We start from the raw sequence: 23,120 nt of genomic DNA, 5'->3' as shown, positions 1-23,120 counted from the left end.
TTGTTTAGCCTCACCAAAATCATCAATAAGGCAGTTATCACAGCTTTGATGTTTTGTACAGCCTCAATAAGAAAGGATGAGGCAAGCAAACAGGTATTGTTTGTACACAGACACACGTACATATGGAGTGTGCCTGACGTGAGATTTTGCTTTTGTTGGCAAGAGGCTAGTTAAATTTTTAGTCTATTGATTAAAATTTTGCATCCAGTAATGAATGCTACAAATCTAAGCTATTATGATACTTGATTCATCCTTGTGCTACATTAACTGATCATAGCAGTAGCATAGATATTTCAACGAGTTAATTTCAGACCTAGATTTTATACATAAAATAATAGTTCCAGTTTTCCGGAGGCTTAAAATTTACTAATGAACATTCCGTGTATAAAAGATCTTTTAGAATTGCATTCTACATCTGTGGAAAAACAGATGGAGACTTTCAGCATTAGATTAGGAAATTAGTAGTTTAAGTATTCATTAATTTGAGGATCAATTTTCAAAACCATCGCTATGGCAATATTTTGATTTTATTGGGTTGCTAGTAGCTATGTGCACTTGAAAGAAACCTTTTCCCCCCAGATTCGGATTTTGAGAACAGTTTCCATACTGGTATTTTGGGTTATTCAGGTCAACGTACCATTTTGGGAACCCACCGGAAATATGAAATTTGTGGGTATTTTATTCCCTAGAGAGAGCCATTTTCTGGGGCATTAGGGTATCTGTTCTTCAAGCAAATCATACCAAATTTAAAGGAACCTTTCCTATCCATCCACTAAAGAACCTTCACATTTAAAGTGAATTGGAGCAAGGGTGCAATTCTATGGGTTCTTTAACAAGGTTCCCACAATCATCCAACATGTTTTCTTCAGGGCAAAAAGTCAATAACCAAACAAATGAGCAACCACTGTCAAAAAAGCTCCAAACACAAATAGAACCAGAAAGAAAACAAATAAATCCCTGTAAATTATGAAATATTTTACGTAATATTAAAAAAACTTGATCGTGGGCAAGCCAGTCCTAAAGATCTCCAGAGGATTTTCCAAGGCATGCAAAAAGCAGTAGAATTAATCCAAGGTATGGATAGTTCAGCACAGCATCCGGAGACTCCAAAAATCTCATCCTGAAATGAAGTTGCAGCAAGACCTGCTTTTAGCTTCTTTACTCAGCTATGAGAAAAATAGCATGCCTGGGCAGACTGCTGTACTGTGTGAACCCATTGCCTAGTAGAGATGCCTCCCTCCCCCCCTCCTTCCTGTTGCCTGGGAGATTTGTTAAATGGAATTAAACAGCTCTTCCTAAGCATATTCCTGAGTATCCCCAAATGTCTGATAATCAGATCCTAAATTATCAGTATTCTGAGAATCCTGAATATTGCTCTGGATACTCAAGTATATCTGGAAAAGATTGATGAGGTGTTTCTTCATATATATATTTGGACTAGAAATATATATATTTGGACTAGAAATATCCAAATACAAAACCCTACTTGCTAGTGCCCAATCTAGTTGGTCCAAGCTAGCTCAGTCTCATCAGATCTTGGAAGCTAAGCCGGGTGTTACCCAAGATAGACTGGAATGTGGAATTTAGCTTGTGATAGGGGTAACAATGGGATTCTCCACCTGTGTACACCAGGGTCTTTCCCTTAGAAACTCACATACAGACCAGTTTACAATAAAATAAAATGATTTTCTTGGAAAACAAAATAAAGCACACCGTTTAACTAAACATATACACAAAAGAAAAAGAGAGGCGAGATGGTGCCATGGTATTTGCAGGGAAACTTCACTTTGAAGGAAGGAAGGAAGGGTCTGACTGCTCACAAGGGCTAGTACTTGCAAGGCGTGAGCAAGGCTGTTAAGAGCCAGCATGGAGTAGGTGTTAAGACCAGCAACCTAAAATCTGGAGAACCGGGTTTGATTCTCTGCTCTTCCAAATGCTGCCAGCTGGTGACCTTGGGCTAGTCTCTGTCCCGTTAATGCTGTTCTCACAGAACAGTACTGCCAGAACTCTCTCAGCTCTACCTATCTCACAGAGTGTCTGTTGCAGGGGCAGGAAGGGAAGGTGTTGTTAGCTGCTTTGGGACTCCTGGTAGTGAAAAGTGGGGTATAAAAAACAACTCTTTTAATAACTGCAAGTTTTGGAGGTCATCAACTCATAGGGTCACCATAAGTCAGTAGGGACTTGATGGCACCTTACACGCACAGTATTTGGATGGTGACCACCAAGCAAGTTCAGGATTGTCACACAGAAGCAGCAAATAGCAAACCATGTCTGTTTTGCCTCTTGCCTTGAAAACCCTAAAGGGTCACCATAAGTCGGCTATGACATGACAGCATTTATGCACATACATTTGCTAGCAGGCAGCCTATTTGTACTCATGTCAACAGACTGCAGTCTTAAGATCTGAAATGGCAGGAACATGTATCTCTTAGTGAACTTGAGTAAAGCTACTGCAGAAAGACCAGGAAGAATTACTTCACTTGAAGAAAACAAATGAATCCTCTTCTAGAGTAAACATCTTCAATTTCTTTCTCCCCGCATACACAGAGGACAAACACTAATTACTGGCTGAAAAATTAGGAACCAGATCTTTGTCTCAGAAGTTAGAAAACAAGGGGTTGATTCCAAATCTAATTTTCCACAGGGGTAAAATACTTCTTCAGTGGAAGACAGGAAGTTACTTTGCCATTTCTCCTTCCCACTGCAGGCTTCCTTCTCACACTACATGCTGTTGTGTTCTCTGAAATCATGCCCTTTCCAGGAGTCAGTTAGAAACAGCTAGAGTCCGTACAGATCTGTACTGCGTGGATGCAATTGCCAGAAATTGTTCCCAACCCCAGAGCTAGAAATGGACAGAAATTTCCACTTAGCAAAAATTCCCTGGTGGTGGGAAGATGACACTGTTTTTACTTAGCGCCTAAAGCAAACAAAATTTGATTTCTAATGAACTATTTTTTAAAAAGTTGAAAACCGAGGCATTGCCAAGGAAAAAAGCCTTGTCTTTGATTGCTACATAACTTACCTCTAAAGATGGAGACACACATAACAAAAAGTGGCGAGACTCTCCTTCGACCACCATTGACACCACAAAGGGCTGGGCAGTAAGGAGGCTGCACTAGGGGAGGGTGACTCTGATGGTGCACAGGGTGGGGTGCAGTGATGACTTCATGCCCATCACGTGGGGCTGGGAGGTGTGGGCTTGGGCGGTTTAAAAGGCACCATGAGCAAGAGGCCCAGCCTTGGTCACCAGAACTGTCACTGGAGCAGCTTCCCTTCCACCCACCCTGCTATGTTGGCTAATTTTGTTATGTTGAATGATCACTATCAAATGTCTTTGGATTGCATTTTTATCACAGTTGGCGGTTTGCCATGAGATGGAACCTGTTTGGGGGGAGTTCGGTCTGCACACTGGACTCTCCAGGTTAGGAGCCTTCTTAAGAGGTGGTAGATCAGAGAGCAGGGCTGACCTGCCTGAGGAGGCATGCGGTTCACAGTACCAGGTAGCCTGGGGTGGGTCCAAGGGAAGTCTGTGCTTCCTCTTGGCACCCCAAGTGGGACAAATCCCTACAATGGTAATCCAGTGGTGAGGAGACCTGCATTCCTGGTGAGGGAACCAGGTGGGCCCCAGGACACCCTGGACACTTCCCTTGAGTGAGATCCCAGTGGCAAGGGGGCCCATGTTCCTGGCAGGGGAACTGGGTGGGCCCCAGGGTGCCGCTGGAGTCTGGGTTCTTGTGTTCAGCTGACTGCAAGTCAGGCTCCCTCTTTCATGCTCCACCAACATCTTGTCACTCTCCTCTGAACTCTCTCAATTTTGTCTATGTTCTTTTTGAAGTTAAGTCTCTAGAACTGCACACAGGACTCCAGGTGGAGACCAACCAATGCAGTATGCAATGGGACTATGAAATGTCGTGATTTGGATGTGATGCTTCTGTTTATACAGCCCAAGATTGCATTTTCCTTCTTTAGTGCCGCATCACACTGTCTGGTCATATTTAGGTTTCAGTCCCCAAGTACCCCAAAATCACATTCACACACACTACTACCCAGAAGTGTATCTCCCATCCAATATTCATACTTCTCATTCTCATTTGCCCACTTTTCCAGCATGTTTAGATCTTGTTGAACTCTTATCTCTATCTTCTGGGGATTTCACTACTCCTCTCAATTTGGTGTCATCCACAAATTTAATTAGGAGTCTCCCTACCCCCTCATCCAGATCACTGAGAAAAATGTTGAAAAGGACTGGACCCAGGACTGAGCCCTGTGGCACTCCATTGACACCCACATGGAACATGAGAAAAGGAGGCCAATTTGTGAAGATCCAGGAAGTTTTTGCTCTGCATACAAAGTTGACCAACTGATCCCATGCTGTGTAAAAAGGTGGTGGTGGGGAGATCAGTGGCACCTTGCTATGGTTGCAAAGGAAAAAGTAGACATCTTTGTTCTATCTCCCTATTGGTTGGGCTCGGATCCAGCTTGATCAATTAAGCCTCATATTTTAGTTGAATAATATGGGATAACACTAGGACATTTCTGGCTGCATCAAAGCCAATTTCTCACATATTCTGTTTGTGACAATATCAGTGAGGGTCCTCTCACCATAGACTCTGTTTTCTGTTACTGAGCTAAAAGAACAGCCCTGTTTACTGAAAGATTATAATTTGAATTTACAAGTCACATTTATACCTTTACATCCCCATGGTATCTGTTTTTCTTGGCCTCTGACCAGATTCTTAGATATATTGCAGTTCATAGTAGATCAGAGGATTCTTTTGTGAGTCATTTTGCTGACATCAAGGGGACTGCTTGTGGAGTAAGCTGTTGTTTTATCTATAGCTTGTCTCAGCAACAAGCTTTAAGCATAAGACTACCTTGGAATACCAAAGTGGTCCAGCTGATTTCACATCTGCCTCATATTTGCACCCTGTACCACTGAGGTCTTGGACAAGAATGAAAATGATGCCCTCCAATTTCAGTACCAAACAACAAAACATGAAATCTTTGTGAGGGCATCACTAAAGTCACTTTATATTCACCGCTGCAGATGCAGCTGGATTGTTATGTTGCTAGGCTGCCCTTTGGCTCCTACAGCTATGTCCCTGGCATTATCATAACAATGATTATTTCTTGTCTAAGATGATTCCTGTTATGACAGAGAGAGAGAGAGAGAGAGAGAGAGAGAGAGAGCGATAATGTATTGCTTTACCATATAGCAGCTATATCTTAATAAAAGATTATTTTAAAGGATGATTGGAGTGGGATTGTCATGGAAAATTTAGCTCTGTATACTCAGAACTAGCTTCAGGATGAGGTAGAGCAGAGGCTGTTGAATTTCAGTAATGAAAATCCTCCTGAGAGGGAAGAGTTAAGATCAGATAACTTAAGAATGAACAAAACTGTCTATAAAGGCTTTCCTGGGTATTTGTTGTAATTTTACATGTTGAATTTACAGAAGGAGCCCAGACATTCTGTCATGGAGAAATCAAAATCTCATGACACAGTTCTGTCACCATTTTAGGCTCATTTCCACCTGGGCTTATAGCGAAATAATTAGTTTGTGTGGTGAGAACTGACAGAACCTGACCTGGAGAGCACATCAGATCCTAGATGTTAAGCAGGGTCAGTTTAGGAATACCAGGGTTGTGATGCAAGAGCAGGCATTGGCAAACCATCTCTGAACATCACTTGCCTGGCAGCCAGACAATCATAGGAGCTCCTGGTTATATTACACATGTGGCACATGACAAATACATTAATAAAGCCGATAAGCATCACACATGCCACAAGTACTACTGAAGACTGCCTATGTTGTTGCTACTCCATTTTGTCATCTTTAAATTCACTTTTACTTCTTACTTCACTGTCCCAGCTCCTGTGCAGAAGCACAAATCGGGGGCAGATGAGGCGTACTGGGCCAAATGCTCCCCCGTGTGAGTGCAGGAAGAGGCGGGGCAACCTGCCCTAGTTAAAACTTCAGCCTGCATGAAACCTCCAGTGCGTAAACAGTCTATGTGAGGGCTAAATGCCAGAAAGTCTACCTACTACATCCACTGTAATGTCATGCTTCTGCCACTGGGCCCATAGTGGCTCTGAACCTGCTGGGTCCCATGAGGCCCAGGGGCCTCATTTTGGGGGGAATTTAACACCCTACTTTTTAAAAAGGTCTTTCTGCAGGCCTCGGGCAATCAGCTTACAGAAACATCTGCGTAGCATCCATGTAAATGGGGATCATATTTTGTTACTAGTATATAGATTTTTTGGACACGTGTTGTCAAGCTTCAAGACACAATTGGAGACTTAAACTATGTTTGGGATTGGGTAGGAGAGGCGTAACCCTCTTCAATCCTCTGTAATTCTCTGCAAGTCTTCACCCCAATGATGATGAGTACATCTGATAACATGTTTATAATACCTATGACCCTGCTTGTCTGAACAGGAACGCAGACAGTTTACAATAATAGCTTAAAACACATATTTCAAAAGTAAAGAAAAAAAAAACCCAAACCAGGACAAAACACTAGCAAATAACAACTACCTATGTGCAAATGCCCTCCTAAAACAGTTTGGTTTGTTATAGTTTTCTGAAAACCATGAGGCAAGATGCATTCCTGACCGGAAAACCTACTGTGTGATGGACTTAATAACTGCAGCAATGCTGCAGTTAAACTTTGTCTGGACTGTACCAGTTCTGACAGGAAATGGTGGCTAAGAACTTTCCTCCAAAAATGTGTCTGCTCATTTAAAAATAGCTTATATGGGAGAAGGCTATCTTAGAACTGGTCAAACATGTGACCCTCCCATCTAAAATGGCAAAACCAAGGCATTCTATTACTACCTCACTGTATTGTTTCATTCAGCTAGGCCATAATATATATATTTCTTCTGACCTCAATTGTATAAAACAATGCATTTCTCCCTTCTCATCAAGAAAGAGCTCTAACCTTCTTCCATTTCTTTACAGCTGATTACAGTTTCCTCCAGTGCCTTATGCAACTATCTCTACTACTTTGTCGATCATGTTTTGGGGCTAAGGCCTAATTTGTTAGAAGGAAAGGTTAATCGGGCCAGATGAAACAGAAAGCTACTGGCAACTGAATTACAGTATAGCTGCTGTATTCAATAACAGATGAACTGTCCAGATTTTAAGAGACCTGTGACTCTTGGACACTCATATGGTGACTGAGGTCTTGCCACATATATTATGTCAGTGAAAAAAGAAAATGAAAGGCTGTGCTGTTGCCACAAATGTGATAGTTTAAAAAAAATATATATTTGCAAATAAATCCCCAAAGGATATCTTTGTTAGCTGTAAAATACCCTAAAACACTAGAAAATTAATTGCAGCAAGCTTGCATGGATGTAAAAGTGTTTTTTTAAATGTTGCTACACTATTATGAAGTACTATTGCTATTTAAAAGCATTTGCAAAAAAAAAAAAAAGAATTTGAGATGTGGATGGCCAAAATATTAAGGCAAATAATAAGCATTTCTTCCACTATATCAAGAAGTGGAAACCAGCTAGGGAAATGGTTGGACCTTTGAATAGCAATAAAAGGATTGCTTAAGATAGATGGGAAGATCTCTAAAAAACAGAATGGATTCTTTGCATCTCTTTTTACTGTGGGGAATGGGAGACAGGGACATAACCATGATGAAGCCACTATTTTGGGGAAGGGGGTCTAAAGGACTGAGTCAAATTGTGATTGTGAGATTCAGACTTCTAAGCTAACTGAGAACTAATAAATGTGCAGGTAAGATGCCATATACTTTAGCTGTGACTCTGGATACCTCCCTCTCAATGGAGGCCCAAATCACAAATGTGGCACACCTGGCATTTTTCATCAGTGCCAGGCACTTCAGCTCACAACCTATCTCTCGGTGTTGGATCTAGCCAGGGTGATCCATGCGACAGTCATCTCTAGACTAGATTTCTGCAACTCACTCTACACAAGGCTTCCCTTGAGACTGTTCCAGAAATGCCAGCTGGTTCAAAATGTAGTAGCATGAGTCCTTACAGGGACCCAGTGGAGGGCACATATGATACCAGTGCTTGCCCAGCTGCACTGGCTCCAGATTGAAGACTGGATCAGGTTCAATGTTTTGGTATTAACTTTTAAAGCCCTAAATGGTCTGGGATGGACATATCTACAGGAACACTTTTCCCCCTATACTTCCCAATGAGTGTTAAAGATCATCAGATCAACATCTGCTCAGGATCCCTGGCCCAAAGGAGTTAAAATTGGTTCTGACCAGAGCCAGGGCTTTTTTGGCCCTGTCCCCATTGGAACGTCCTGTCAACAAAGATCAGGGCTCTGCAGGGACTTAACAAGTTCCACAGGTTCTATAAAACTTATGGTCAGGACAAAGAAGGACCACCAGAAAATGCTGGCCTTGTCACTGGAAACTGAAGGAAGATCTGCTCTAAAACTTTGAACCTCCCTCTCTGTTTTTATTGGGAGTAAATTATAGAATGTTGTGATTGTTTAATTGTTTTAATAGTATTGTTACTCACCCTGAGCTGTACAGGAAGGGCAGGTTAGAATTTTTAAAAAACAATTATTTAACTTATTCCTTAGGGAATTCAAATGTGATTTTTTAAAATCTATTAACAAGTATATCTAACTTAATAGAGTCAGCACGGTGTATTGGTTAAAGAATGGCAGACTCTAATCTGTAGAACCAGGAATGAGTTCCCATTCTTCCACATGGGTGACCTTGGGCTAGTTACAGATCAGTTCTCTTATAGCTCTCTCAGATCCATCTATAGTAGGAAGAGGAAGGGAAAGGTGTTTGTAAGCTATTCTTTCAGGTAGTGAGAAGCTCTTCTCTTCTTTATCATCACCAAGGGAATTACCAGCCAGTTAGCCTAATGTTGTTTGTGTAAATTAGTAGAAAGTGTAATTCAAGAGGGAATTAAGGAAGGAGAATCAGCATGTCTTCTGCAATACAAAGTCATACTTCACCAACTTCCTGGACAAGATATACCACCCAAAACTCCTCAGAAAGATTTGCAGTCATGGGAAAAGAGGACAGATCCCTTTATGGATTAAAATTTGGTTAAATGCCAGGAAGCAGAAGTAGTAATAAAGTTTTCAAAATGAAGTAAACAGTGGGGCCCCACAAGGATCACACTGGGTCCAGTGCAGTGTAATTCATTCACAAACGATTTGGAATTGGGAGTGAGCAGTGTAACAGTCAAGTTTACAGATGATACCAAATTAAGCAGGATGTAGGAAACCATAGCAGACTAATATGAAGAGCTCTAGGAGGATCTCTCTAAATTGGGTAAGAAGAAGAAGAGTTGGTTCTTATATGCCGCTTTTTCTCCACCCGAAGGAGGCACAAAGCGGCTTACAGTCACCTTCCCTTTCCTCTCCCCACAACAGACACCCTGTGGGGTGGGTGAGGCTGAGAGAGTGCTGATATCACTGCTCAGTCAGAACAGCTTTATCAGTGTCATGGCGAGCCCAAGGTCACCCAGCTGGCTGCATGTGGGGGAGCGCAGATTCAAACCCGGCTCACCAGTTTAGAAGTCCACACTCCTAACCACTACACCAAACTGGGCAACTACATGGGAAATGAAGTTCAATGTGGGGAAATGTAAGAATGCATTTTGGAACAAAAAAATCCTAACTAAATGTATGATAATAGGGTCTTAACTCTCTGAGATTTTGAGATTGTAGCAGAAAGTTTGATGAAAACCTTGACTACCGTGCAGCAGTGGTGAAAAAGGCAAACTCTTTGCTAAGAATTATTAACAAAGAGACTGAAAATAACTCAGCCAGTCTTTAAATTTTATTTATTTGTTTGTTAGATTTCTTACCCGCCACTATTGAAAGAATGGCGGGACACAATAAAAAGTTAAAACCCCACATAAGTTAAAATATTAAGGACAAGCATGTTCCGGCAGCGAGAAAAGAAAAAAAAAGTCACTCCCTATTCTCCCTCACCTCCTCCCACTCACCCCCCTTTAGCACCTCAGGGTATAACTCCCAGAGACAGCGACTAATTCCAGATACAGATAGATCTTGGATCAGTTGGGATTAAGATAGTTCTTAAATATGGAGGGGCCCCTCAATCATCTGCACCCTGGCCTCAACAAAAGACCTGTGGAAGAGCTCAGTTTGACATGCCCTGCAGAACTGTGAGAGCTTCCAGGGCCATCAGATCTTCTGGAAGTTCATTCCACCAGGTCAGGGCCAGGAGTGAAAAAGCCCTGGCACTGGTTGAGGCTGGTGAACCTCCCATGGGCTGTGAATTACCAACAAATTAGTTCCCACAAAGCCCTACGGGAAACAAGGCGATAGTGGACCCTCAGGTGGGTCCCAGAACACATTTGTATAAGGCTAAAGTATGGCCTTATTTGGAATTATGTGTCCAGTTCCAGATGATCTCTCTCATAATGGCTATTGCAGAACTAGAAAAAGTTCAAAGTACGGCATCAAAGATGGTTAGGAGTTCAGAGCATTCTTCCTATGAGGAAAGACTGGGGAATCTGGGACTTCTTAGTCTAGAAAAAAGATGGCAAAATAGAAATATGATAGAAGTTATAATTTGAGCAGAGAACTTGGGGCACCCAATGATAAATCTGGGAAATAGATTCAGGGCAGACAAAGACTTGATGAGTCATGACAACTGTTGTTGTTGTTGTTAGGTGCGAAGTCGTGTCCGACCCATCACGACCCCATGGACAATGATCCTCCAGGCCTTCCTGTCCTCTACCATTCCCCGGAGTCCATTTAGGTTTGCCCCTACTGGTTCAGGGACTCCATCCAGCCACCTCATTCTCTGTCGTCCCCTTCTTCTTTTGCCCTCAATCGCTCCCAGCATTAGGCTCTTCTCCAGGGAGTCCTTCTTTCTCATGAGGTGGCCAAAGTATTTGAGTTTCCTCTTCAGGATCTGGCCTTCTAAGGAGCAGGCAGGTCTGATCTCCTCTAGCACTGACCGGTTTGTTCTCCTTGCAGTTCAAGGGACCCACAAGAGTCTTCTCCAGCACCAGAGTTTAAAAGCCTCAATTCTTTGACGCTCGGCCTTCCTTATGGTCCAGCTTTCACAGCCATACATTGCAACTGGGAATACCATAGCCTTGACTAGACGTACTTTTGTTGGCAGGGTGATGTCTCTGCTTTTTAGGATGCTGTCTAGATTTGCCATAGTTTTCTTCCCGAGGAGAAGTGTCTTTTAATTTCTTCGCTGCAGTCCCCATCTGCAGTCATCTTGGAGCCCAGGAAAATAAAATCTGTCACTATCTCCATTTCTTCCCCATCTGTTTGCCAGGAATTGAGAGGGCTGGATACCATGATCTTCTTGATGTTGAGTTTCAAGCCAACTTTTGCACTTTCCTCCTTACCCGCATCAACAAGCTCTTTAGTTCCTCTTTACTTTCTGCCATTAGAGTGGTATCATCTGCACATCTGAGGTTGTTGATATTTCTCCCTGACCTTTTCCAATCCTGTAGCCATTGTTGAGTTTTCCAAATCAGCTGGCATATTGAGTGTAGCACTTTTACTGCATCGTCTTTTAACATTTTGAATAATTCAACTGGATTGCTGTCACCACCACTAGCTTTATTGTTGCTCAGACTTCCTAAGGCCCATTTGACTTCACATTCCAGGATGTCTGGCTCCAGGTCAGTAACTACCCAATCGTGGTTATCAGGGATGTTAAGCTCGCTCTTGTATAGTTCTTCTGCATAATTTTGCCACCTTTTTAAAATTTCTGCTTCTGTGAGGTCCCTACCATTTTGGTCCTTTAATCATACCCATCTTTGCATGAAACGTTCTCTTCATATCTCCAATTTTCTTGAAAAGATCTCTGGTCCTCCCCATTCTATTGTTTTTTTCTATTTGTTTGCACTGTTCATTTAAGAAGGCATTCTTATCTCTTCTAGCTTTTCTCTGGAATTCTGCATTCAATTAGGTGTATCTTTCTCCCTTGCCTTTCACTTCCCTTCTCTCCTTAGCTATTTGTAAAGCTTCCTCAGCAATTCTGCTTTCTTCTTATTCTTTGGGATGGTTTTAGTTGCTACCTCTTGAACAATGTTGCGAATCTCTGTCCATAGTTCTTCAGGCATTCGGTCTATCAGATCTAATTCCTTAAATCTATTTGTCACCTCTACTGTACATTCGTTGGGGATATGATTTAGTTCATACATGAGTGGCCTAGTGCTTTCCCTACTTTCTTCAATTTAAGCCTAAATTATGACAACTGTAGGGAGCCTCAATCTATAGAGGCAGCACACTTCTGAATACCACTGCTAGGGGCAGCAGCAAGGAAAGCCTTTAGACTCTATCTCTCCAGGGAACTTCCACCTTCCTACCCTCCACATCTACCAAAGACAGGGCCAGAAGGGCTGTGGGGGAGGGGGCTGCCATCTTTCTCCCCCCACATATTTCCCAAAGGCTGGCCCAGGCAGGGAAGGCTGTAGGGGGCTGCCTCCATCTTGCCCCTTTCTTTATATCTCCCTAAGGCCAGGCTGGGTGGGCAAGGCCATGGGGTGGGCTGATGCTTTCTTGCCCACTCCCACCTTTCCCAAAGGCCAGGGTGCTTCAGGAAGACCATAGGGGATGGCCTGCCTCCTTCCCACCCACCCCTTATATCTCCCAAGGGCCAGGCTGGGTGAGGAAGGCAGCTGGATCCCCCTAGCCCTACTGAGGAGACAGAGGATGGGGGAAAGCAAAGAGCACTCCAATGGCCATCTGCAAGGCCATGGGGAGGTGTTCTGAGCCCAGGTCCTGTTAGGGAGGACTCCTTGGAGGAAAAGACTTGCCAGGAGTTCTTAGCTTCATCCGAGCTTCAGATGGATGAGAGCTTCAGATGGATGAGAGATGTTAAACAGGTTCTGACCATCAGGAGGGAATGGAGATTCAGACAAACCAGGGCTTAGATTCAAAAGTTGTTGCAGGAGGTCCTCATTCTCCTGCCCATCCTCCAGCTGCAGCTCCCTGCCTTGTCAGCTCACCTGGCTGACTGAGTCAATTAAACAATGCCAGCTATTTTCTGGAAGACAGCTCCAGCCGAAAAGGCACAACACCATGCTAGTAAGACAGTTGCAGATTGCAGAAGACTGGGAGTCATCACAGAATGAGGACTGAGAGGCTGCTAACAGCATATATTAATTTAAGGATTGGAGGCTTGTTTTGTGGACACAACCTGTGGCCTACTCCTTCTGCTGATGCCCCTGGACTGCTTAAAGGAACCCTTGACTCACGGAACAGAGTTAAGGTATTCATTGCATTCTGTCTGTTCCTTGACATTTTGTTTTTGAAATACTGATTATCTTTCCTTCCCTTGCATCTCACCTGTGCTTCCTTCCAGCAGAACTGAAACCTGAGACCAATACAGGAGCTAAAGGAAGCAGCTGGGTTCCCTCCCTTGGTGGAGGAGATAGAGGGTGAGAAGAGGCTGAGAATGGAATAACTTACCAGCAGCAGGGCCTTTCAAAGAGGCTAGCATCACTTCCACTCAGCAAGCAGCAGGAAGAGGACAGATAAGCCCTACAATTGGCCCTCATTGAAAGAGTGATTTCTCCCTATTGGTGGCACCCCCCCCATCCCAGAAGGGCAAATCAGTCAAGAAGTGCACTGTCTGCATGCAATTTAAACTAATTGGCTCTAACTGATTTGCCCTCATTGGCAGAGTGTTCTCTCTCTATTGGCTGCACACTACTAGGGAGGACCAATCAGGTAGGGATTAACTTGTCTGCGTTCAATTTGAACTGATTGTTCCTTACTGGCAGAAAGCAATTTGCATTGCTTGGCCCTAATTGACAGGGTGCAATTTGAACTGATTGGCCCTCACTGCCTTAGTGGCATTTCCCTATTGGCAGCACACCTCCACGACCAATCAGGTAGGGAGTGAGTTGGCTGCAGGCAACTTCAACTTTATAATGTTTAGCATAATAAAGATAAGATACTGCTGTTCTGATTTTGTAACAAACGTCATTCTGTACAGAAGATACTTGAGAACATAGTGTGAAAATGTGGAGTAGCAGTAAAAGGAGAGAATGTGCTTTTTAACTAATAAAAAACCAGCCAAATTCATTCATTCATTCATTCATTCATTCATTTTTCTGCAGAAAAATGCAGCTGCTATTCAATTCACCCTAGGAACAAAAAACAAACAAACAAAATAACCCACTCAAATTAACCTCATACACAGAGAAAGTTGAACTCTCCCATCTAGCTCCAGTTCATAGGTCTGTTGTTTGGCTATTTTCCCTCTTTCATCCCATCTGCTGCAGGAAAATAATGCAATTGTGAGGACAAAAGGAGAATACAAAAGGAGTGGGCAGTGTGGGGGTGTGGGGAGACTATAACCTGGCAAATTCTAAAACATTTCTATATGATTTCTAGGTCTTTAACATGCTTCTTCTACATTATACAGCTCAACATTCCTTATTAAGATTTACTAATATTTAGGTTTGCTTTTGTAATTTGTGGTGACTCTGTTGTGGATGTATTTGTATAGGGTATGCACACTGCATCCATTTAATATATTTTATATATAAAATGTTCATAATTTTGATAGTATATATTAATGAGCTTACCACATTTCTATACCATCCTTCTGCCAGGCTGGCATAGGTGGCTCTACTGTGCCCATTTCATCAAGACAACAACCCTGCAAGGAAAGACTAGGCTGAGAAAGAGAGAGTAGCCCAGTGTACTACATGGTAAAGTGGAAATCTGAATGCTGTTCCCCCAAATCCCACTTATACCCTAACTGCTGTGCCATGCTGGATACTGATCCCAGGCTATTGCTGCACAAGTAGTACTGATGAATGGGGAATGTTCATGCAAGGAGACAGGAGAAAATGCAAAAATAAAGAATCTTATGTTTCATGTGAACATGGGAAAAGTGAACTATCTTAGAGTGCAATCCTATGCAAAGTTACTCTAAGACTTAGCATGTGATTGTATGATTAACCACTGAATTACTCCAGTGAAAGCAACCCTAGCAGCTCTACCCACAGTTGTGGCATAAAAACAAAGTAACATCATCAGAGCACATTAGTGTCTGAAATTCTTATGTAAAAGTCAGAGCTCTTATTTTCTGGCCAAGGCAGCAGAATTTATTTATTTATTTGTTTGTTTGTTTGTTTGTTTATTTATTTGCCGCCCTCCTTGGGGGCTCAGGGCGGTTTACATAAGAACAAACAACAGTACATAAAACAATCTATAAACATGTGAATAACTTTACAATAATAACTAATGATTGTAACTGTATAACAATGTAACAGTATAAATAATATAGACAATACAACTATGCAACAATACAAACAGGTCCATAGCATGTTGGTGAATTCTGAGGGGGCGGGCAGTAGGGGCCCTTCAGTCGCTGTTGATTGCGTCTGGTCTCAGCCAAATGCCTGGCGGAAGAGCTCCTTTTTGCAGGCCCTACAGAACTGTTTAAGCTCTGTCAGGGCCCTGATCTCCTCCGGGAGCTCGTTCCACCAGGTGGGGGCCAGAACAGAGAATGCTCTGGCCCTGGTTGAGACCAGATGGACTTCTTTAGGGCCAGGGATCCTTAGCTGGTTGGTGGCAGTGGAGCACAGAGCTCTTTAATCTTTAATTAATCTTTATATTGTAAATTTTGGCTCTAATAGGTCCTGAATGCCTTCTCAAGTATTATTGTTCCACCACATTCAGATGCCAGCAGCTATGCAAAGTGTAGGCTAAGGAAGCCCCTCTGCTTTTATTTGCAGTGCTCATGCTCAGTTTTACATTCATTTCAAAGAGCTTTAATCCCTCGCCATTAAATTCATTGATATGAGTTTCATCATTCCTCGTAGGCCCCATGTCACTCGTAAAATAACTAATGCTGCAGTCAGCCCAAGACAGTACTTAAACTAACACCCTTCAGACTGCTACTGACCCAACCTTATAGGAGGAATCATTGATCCGGCGACCTGTGGTCATACTGCAAAGGAATAAACGTTTGCCAACTCCTTGCACTGACTTGCACCCAAAACTGTTTTTTTCTACATTAAATTTTGCTTTGGGGCATTATTACGATGAAAGCATTCCAAATATTGCATTTATATTCAAAGAGCTAAATGACACACAATTGGCTGTGCACAGAATTTTAAAACAACAACCCTGGAAAAACATTCCTATTGGTTGCAGACTCATGGGCTTTTTGTTCAACACGAATGCCTAACTAGTCGAAGAAGAAGAAGAAGAAGAAGAAGAAGAAGAAGAAGAAGAAGAACTGGTTCTTATATGCCGCTTTTCCCTACCCGAAGGAGGCTCAAAGCGGCTTACAGTCGCCTTCCTATTCCTCTCCCCACAACAGACACCCTGTAAGGTGGGTGAGGCTGAGAGAGCGCTGATATCACTGCCCGGTCAGAACAGTTTTATCAGTGCCGTGGCGAGCCCAAGGTCACCCAGCTGGCTGCATGTGGGGGAGCGCAGAATCGAACCTGGCATGCCAGATTAGAAGTCCGCACTCCTAACCACTATACCAAACTGGCTCTCAGGTAGGAGGCAAGAAAGTACCCCCCCCCCTCCTTGTTGCTGTCCACTGGGCACCTCCAAATTTGTTTCTCTAGTTCACTGGATCCTCTTGAACTGCCCAGCGGTACTTTCAGTGGGTGGGAGGAATTGGCCCATGTATCCAACAACAACAGTGTCTTTGTTTTATACTGGAAATAAAGATGGTAGGATGCCCTCTGAAATGCATAAGCAGCCTGAACCTGTGGTTTAATGTTCAGTCTCCTGAGACAGAGTTGTTAAAGAGATGTTGTTGCAGAGGATATTTATAACACATTTGGAAATACAGCCAAGAGATAATGCTGACCTTGATAAACCAATAGTCTGACTTGGTACAGTGCAGCTTCATCTGTTCCCTTCCAGAGCGGCTGTAGAGAGAAAGAAGAAAGCAAACTGTGTGCTTTGTTTTTTTTTAACAGATACCACAACTCCACAAATAATTGAATGCCACTGTGCTTTTAAATGTGGTAGGGAGACCTATATTGAAAGAGCCATAGCAACCCAAGTCCCACTGAACCATATGGAAGCCCCAATACAAGCAAATGAAAATATGTACAGTGTTGAGTAAAGAAAAACACATCAAAGGTGACCGATCCCCCCCCCCACATCCCATACACATGGTGTACAACTGTACATCTTTGACTAAGTTGCAATTGCAGGAAAATTTGAGCAATAATCTGTAAAGCAGAACAACAGAAGGCTTTCATTTCCTCTTGTGTGGATCCCTGTTGCTTCTGAGCCATAGATTTCAGGGCTGGAAGGCACTCAAAAGTCATTTAATTCAAACGTTGCCCTTATGGCAGTCTCTTCATGCAGTCCTACCTCAACTCATCCTGCATATAATTTTCCCTCAGTGCAGAACAGGAGCAAATTACATGACACATGGTAGAGGCAGGAGCTCATAAACAGTTACCTGGTTACATAGACTGGGATGAGATCAAAATCCACTATAAATTATCTGGAACTGACAACTTCCCATGATTATTTTTGTCCTGATTCACCCTGTTAGCCTTGCTAACCTCTCTATCTGCTTCTCCCTCATCTCTTCATGCCATTCTAAATGAGGACTCTTAGCTCTCTGGTGCCGAGGCACCATGTACACCAATGAAGTAATACTTGCTGTACAATCCGTGTTCTCACATGACCTATTTTTCTATGTATTGCAAACTAATACTGGATTGAGCTTCAATTGCAGTTGCTCAAGGCACAGCTTGCAATTGCTTTTTTTTTAGATTTAGATATTTACAATTTGCTTTTCTGTCTAATAGAGTCCCAAAGTAGCTTACAATTCCATTCTCCCCTCTACAATTTTATCCTCTCAACAAATATTCTGCAATGTAGATTAGGTTCATTGAGAGTGACTGCCCAAAGTTACCCAGTAACTTCCCATGATACAATGGAAAATGAACTCATATCTTCCAGATCACACTCTGACTCTCTAACTACTATACCTCTCAAAGTGAAATGTAACTTGGAAGTTGGAAGTTGGAAACACAAACTATAATTCTTGATGCTTTTCTTTATGTATATTTTAGTTAACATGTTCTATTCCTGGATGAGACAATAAACCAGAGTTTATATCAAAGGTGTGGATTCTTGGGGTTCTTTCGTACATGGTGAAATAATGCACTTTCAGTCCAATTTTAATGCATTTGAACAGCCTTTTGCCAAGTGTATTTTGTTATTTTACACAGTGAAAAACAATAGCAAAGTACTTTGAAAAGCATGTGGAAGTGCCTGTTCATCTTCCATAGATTACGTCCAACAGCTGGCCATCACCAAAGCTTTTTGTTACCAAAGCCTCATTAGGACCAAACTACAGTTTAACTTCAGCACATAGCTGCTACTGTCCCATTCCTGGGATGGTTTTGTATAGGTGTTCCCAATCTCATTGAACCTGTAGAAACACTGGGAATTTCAAGAAAGGATAGTAAGCTCTTATCACAAAATAGCTAGCATCTGAGACTCGATCTGTCACAAAATATTGAGAGCTTCCAAGTCAGTTTTCATCCTACATCAGAGGCAACACATTCTGAATGGGTATTGGCTCCCTGCAGATTCAAGTTTCAGTTTCCAAAGAAGGGGAAAGTTATGCTCTCTGCACAGCCCCAAAGTAAGGTTCCCAAAACCAGAAACATGAGAAAGTATTTATATCATTCCATTAACGATCCCTTTAATTTCCCCCCAAGAAGCAAGAGGGCTCCAGGAAACACACCAGCATTTTCAGCATTGGTATTTCATTAGTTTGCGTAAGACATTTTCCTTGCTTCTGTATTTTCTACCTCCTGCTTAATTGTGAGGAAGCCCGTGGCTCCATTCCATGGTTTCTTCCACTTGTTGAACCAAAGTTCCATAAGCCCCTTCACGGGAATATTCCTGTGCCTTCCTCCCCCTACTGTGTGTTCCCAGATCTGAAGACCAAGTGGCCTTGGAATTCAAAGGTTAGTTAGGCTAGTGTTCTCACTCCTAGGTGAGAGTTATGATTTGCATTCTTGTTTTGAAGGTAAGTGCTTTCCTGCTTGAACGATGGGAGGATCTCTCTCTCGCTCAAGTACCTTTGATTACTGTAATCTGTATTCAAAGCATCTCAAGGACAACCTGAGTTTCCATGTCTCCTGTATGTTCCTGATCCTGGAAAATAAACTTCAGAGTCTTTTTTGCCTAAGTTCTGAGCTTGCCTATTTTTCTGGGGACATTACTGCAGTACACAACATAATGCTTTAACCACCCAAAACTAAACAACATTCACCTGTGCTGTGAGCCACTGTATTCAAACTGAAAGCTACGTTGATCACCAAAGACTTTCCCCTGATGCTGGGGGACATGGAACTGCCATGAGCTGCCCCCATGGAGGGAGAGGCAGTCAGGGGTCCTTTGCTGGTCAGAACTATAGAAATGCTGATCTCTGACACCAGTGGGACAATTACGGCCAGCAGTGACTACTTGCACCAGGCGCTCTGGGATGTCCATGCCAAAGACCAGCTAATGTCCTCAGTGAGGGTTTGGCAGAGGCTTGGCTCAAGCCCATGTAGTTGCAGATCTGGGGAAGTGTCACCTCGGGGTGTCCTTCAGTTGTCCAGTGCAGGTCAGGAAGAGCTGCACAGGATTTCAATTCTTTTCCACCCAGCTGCGGTAGCAAAATGGACTGGCTTGGAACTGACATGAGTGCTAGGTGAGTCTGCCTGGCTCAGCCAAGAGTCAGGAGCCACATAGCAGGTTCAAGAAACTGTGACACCTGGCACTTCAGCGCTTCCTTCGTCCAGCTTACCCTGTTGTCATTGCCGTCACACTTGTTGCCACTCCCCCTGGGGCCAGTAGAGGAAACCTGGTGCAGCTGATGGAGGCATGAGACTTTCCTGCAAGTTATGACAGATCTGTGGGGAAGCTTAATTATTTTTTGGTGCAGGCGATGAACTTCATGGAAGACTAGGGGCATACCTTGAATTTGCAAACAGGCCAGGTCCACTTCATAGGCTCTCATTTGGAGGGAAGGGTGGCAGAATGATGGATAGCTCTGTATTAATTTAGGGCCTGGAACTAACACACTTTGACTGGTTCTGTGCCACCCTCTGGGAAAGGTTCTGGGGCCAATCTTTGGCTATGAAGTCCAACTTGGAGCTGACTGAGCTCAAACTGGGGAATTGCCCCCAATCTAGTATGTAATTGATTTTGGCACCTGGCCAGTCAAATGCTGGATTGGAATGAGGTTATTAAAGTTCCAGTTTTTAAAGATGGGCTTGTTCCCACAATGCTGGTGTGGTGCCTGATGTGAGATGAGCCAGTCACTTTGGAGGACTGGTGCTTCTTGCGGGGCATATGAAGAACTGTTCCCTACTGTTCCACTCTCCTTGGTGGAAGAATGCTAAATGAAAAGAGGTCAGCTTTTCCACCTCCTAAAACTAATCATTACGGGGTAGACATAGATAGAAATGAGAAACTGCAGTAGCTGCACAGTTCAGATGGCATGCATTTTATCCTTTAGTATAAGGTTGACAGGCCCCTTCTGGCAACTGGTGGGGGATAGGAGGGACTTACCAGCCAATGAGAAAGAATATGTCTACATCACTGCCTACGTGACCCACGAGTGATGGCATCAAGGGAACATCAGGTGACATGCTGATATTTAGGCAGAAACTCTATGATAAATTTGGCTTCTACCATAGAATTTTTGCCCAAATACCAGAGCTTTGCCCCGACATCCCCAGCATCATGATACCATTTCTGGGTCATGTAAGCAATGACACAAACTCATCACTGCACACTGGCTGGCTCTCCCACTTTTGGGGGATAAGTTCTCCCTACCAGATGGCTGAACAGCAGTGGGGTAGTAAGGCCTGGCAGTGGGAGACCCTCACCTCAACTAGGGAGTCTGTCAACCCCACTTTAATAAAAAGAAAAATCCCTCCTGCTCTGACTGCACTGGAATTCCCCTTCTTATTGCTTTAGCTCAGGCAAAGAGTACCTAAGAGGTAAAATGTTCTGAAAAGCAGTATGCTTATTAACACAAACCTCCTCCCCACATTGGTTTCCTTTTCACTCGCTCAGATGATTAGCTAATGCATAAATATAAAAGGCACACTTCGCATGTGCATTTTGCTTGAAGGCTTTGAAGAGAGGGCACAATACATCATAACATTTCAGCAAAGAGATAATGTAATAAAAAAACACAAGCATTCAAGTCTTTTGGAAGTACGGAGAATGAAACAAACAGACTAGGCCCTGTTCCTTGTAGCGTCAGGTCTCAACAGCCTTCTCCAGCATATGCAAACGTAAAGGAGACGGTTGCACTTTTAGCTTTGAATATTTCACCAAATGATTCCCCCTGGCTGCATGCCCAGAGTCTACGAGCATCTCAGACTCCCCTAATGAAGGCTACAGAGCATTCCTTTGAATAGACTCCTGCCAATATCAAAGTGGTGAAGGAAAAACCAAAAAAAATCATACAGTGATGTTCAAAAATCACAATTGTTAATCCTGAAAAGAAACCTCGGTATGCAGGTTAGAACAACATCTGTGGAAGTCAAGAAGGAGACGGATAAAATCATGGCAAATTCCAGTAACAAATGCAGTGGTCACAGGGGATTCAAAGCCTCAGGCCCTATTTAGAAAGCAGCGAATGGTTTTAAATGCAAGCCCGTTGTATTCGTTATTGAATAACACTTGGTCCATGCAAAGAGCAGGAGGTAGGAATGGCCAAGTCAAGATAAGAGTTTTAAATATATACTTGGTGAGTCAGGTTGTTATTTCACCAAATGAGTATAGCTGCAGCTGAGATCATGCTGTGCCAATTTTTTTTAAAGTGGGGGAGGGGAGGTAACCAGATCCTTTTTAGTGAAGGAAACAACATTTTGTCATAGGATAGATCAACTCAGTTCCACAGTGCAACCTCTGACAGCTATTGTTTATGCTTACACAGTTTCAATTACATCTGGAATTAATGGTATTAAAAACAAATGCAGAAAAGACAGATCAGTTCATGTTCCTCCCACTTGCCACACTGCGGTCTTATGTTGGTTTTGTGAATTGTATTGGGTGGGTTTCAGGATTAAAGTAATGTGAGGAATTAAAAAAAAAACCCATCTAGAAAGGTCCTGGGTTGGATCCAAAGTTCTGTAAAAGGAACAAGACTAGCCATTAGTCCTGCTCTCTAAATGCCTGCACAAGAGCTCATGCAAGAGTCCATGAAGTACCAAACTGGTTGGCTGTACGTGTTCCTACTGGGGCAAGGCAGTGCACAAACTCTTCAGTAAACTCTTGGGTAAGCAGAAGGAGGCCTTCCACTTCACTTTCCCAAGAACCACACTGGAATGCAGGTGTTTAATTTGTAGCAGCTTGTCCTGTATAAATAAAAGGGTAAGGGGTAGATGGGCAGAGAGTGGCTGGGGCCTGTCTAGACTTTGGGCCCCACCCCTCCCCCAGCCCAGCCAAGGGCAATCTGATGACATTGCAGCCAGTCTGCCCCTGGCTGCTGATGGAGACAGAAGTACGTGGGCCTCCTGAGTGAGGGGGGTGGGCAAGGGGACTGCCCAGCATGGACTGCCCAAGGCTCAGAGAGCCACACAAGCAGCCCCTGAGGGAGGCTTTGGAAGGACACCCCAGGCCTTTGCCAGTGTGGGGGAGGGAGGGCGAGAGGCCTGCCTGCCTGCCGCGGCCTGCCCAAGACTTGGAGGGCCTCACAGGCAGCCCCTGAGGCTTCACTGGACTACAGCAGGCCTTTGACAGCTGGGGAGGGGTGCCTTCCCTTCCCCTTTGGGTTGGGAAGCTTAGAGGGGAGTGGGGGATGACTTCCCAGTCCAACGGTAAGCCCAGGGGGAACAGGAGTGACTTCCCTTCCCCTTTGCACCAGGAAGCCTGCCAGCCACCTCGCAGAGGCAGGTGGAGGGCTTTCCAGCCCAATGGGAAGCCCAGGGGGATGAAGGGTGCCTTCCTTTCCCCCTTGGGCCGGGAAGCCACCACCTCCCCCCATTCTAGCACCTGTTGTATTACCTACAATGGGGTTTAAATCTAGTTAGTAAATAATTATTTATTATTTAAATATTTTTAAAAGAAAATGTATGTGATGCTTCTCCACAGACCTGTTCACGTCTGCTCACAGAATAAAGCAATACAATACAATGATAGAAAC

This window comes from Paroedura picta, chromosome 4 (assembly GCF_049243985.1).
Source record: "Paroedura picta isolate Pp20150507F chromosome 4, Ppicta_v3.0, whole genome shotgun sequence".
Classification (NCBI taxonomy): Eukaryota; Metazoa; Chordata; class Lepidosauria; order Squamata; family Gekkonidae; genus Paroedura; species Paroedura picta.
The sequence above is the reverse complement of the archived record's forward strand: the minus strand, read 5'-3'. Positions refer to the sequence as shown.